A 1850-nucleotide genomic window follows, 5' to 3' on the forward strand; every position below is an offset into this window, starting at 1 on the left:
AGGTATTCATTTTTTGTAATATCCATTAACAGTTATGGAGCTACACGCTGTCCACTCTACAAACAGCTCGTCTATTTGAATGATATTTTAATGGGTATGAGGTTCGGCATGTGACTACTTCTAGATCGTCTTTGTAAGTTTGACGGGTACACCAGGGTATGAACTACTGAAAACAGTTGGCCACATTGTTCACATCCGCGTTAAGTTCAGCAACAGTCGGACCAGTGTTAAAACATCTACACAGCGAAATATATCCCATACTTATTATGTGATTCCCCATGTTTTTGGAGTCTATGCTCACAGGCAACATAACCTATGGGCAATGATATTGACATGTACACCTACGTCTTTCAGTTCCAGGTGTTTGGAATGTGTGGTCATGACATAAAGTATTTCCATGTTTTCGGTTTGGTTTGGTTTGTAGTTTTACGCCGCACTCCGCAATATTCCAGCTGCATGGTGGTGGTCTGGAGTCTGGACCAGACAATCCAGTGATCTCGCGTAGTGCCGTGACCTACTTACGGGCCCTATTACACCGAAAGTTACCAATTTTTAGAAAATAAGTAACTTCATTCTTTTCTTTTCACCAAAGAACAAAATTATATAAATGATGAAAAATTATTACATTATGAAGAAAATAGCAGAGTGTCCACCACTCGGCCTGAAGTGCCTGAAATCAACAATGATTGTGTGCCGAGAAATACAGTTTTCATTTGCGGTCTTTTTATTTTGGGGTACATGAACTACTTTAAGTTCATATATTTATAAAAAGCTGAGCATTCAAGCATTGCATACATTATTCAAAGGCACGTAAATCCTACTTTTTATATAGTTATTGCAAGTAATATTTGGTTATGTCGCTATGCTACTCTCCCGTCGAATGGGTTCGACGGCAGCACTGAAAGGATTAAAGGGTCGCGAGGAAGCAACTTGAGATATCCTGTGATTGTTCCAGTGGCGCTTAGTGACCGCTCCCCTTTCTTTATGTCAAACATTGTTTCAGTACCCGCAGCCTTCGTGTCTACAGCTCTCAATGGAGAGTGTTCTTTCTTTGATCGCCACACGAGTCTGGTGTAAAGGTTGTTTGATCAGGGATACAATATTCAAAGCATCATGAATGTTTTAAGAATGGATCATGGAGAACGTGTGAAGAACATTTCCAAATTTGACGAATAATTATGTCCGATTCAGTTTCTTATTTTGACTTCGTTGTCAGATTATCCCATAGTAAGATATCGTCTCTGTGTAATTATTGACGTGTTACAATGAGTCACTGAGTCAATTATTTAGTAATGTGTAATTAGTAACCTGTCTTGAAAGAGACATTCACTCTACGTCACTGGTGTCCTGTGTGTCTACAGCATAAACAGAGAGGGGTTTGCTTTATTGCGTGACAAATGATACAAGAGTTGGTCCGAGCCAAGGATCTATTTCAGACAAGATAGTCATAACCATACTCATAATAGTCATAACAATGACGTCGTATATGACGTATACACCGGTATCATTCGTTTATTCGGGCAATTTCACAATCTCTCTTACAAGGGCACGTCCCACAGACTTTCTTTCGCACATGCGTGTAATTTGATTGGACGTTTGTTTTAGCGTCGTTTCATTTCAATCAGACACTTGTCATTTAAACTGCTAGTGAACACTTAAGAGGACACTATTATGTATTAAATCATGAGAAGTGTTACCGTATATGAACACACCCAAACATCACCTGACTGCTTCTCCTTGACGATGTTAACCTCTAACACTGGAAGAAAGCCCGTCTTTGTTTCAACTCTATGTGTTATCTGATAGCGTTTGAGTGGTGCAACTTTCTGTGAGCTTACGTTTGTATATTC

The sequence above is a fragment of the Haliotis rubra genome, unplaced genomic scaffold, assembly GCF_003918875.1.
Source record: "Haliotis rubra isolate DU_JTF1 unplaced genomic scaffold, ASM391887v1 Scf827, whole genome shotgun sequence".
In the NCBI taxonomy this organism is placed as follows: domain Eukaryota; kingdom Metazoa; phylum Mollusca; class Gastropoda; order Lepetellida; family Haliotidae; genus Haliotis; species Haliotis rubra.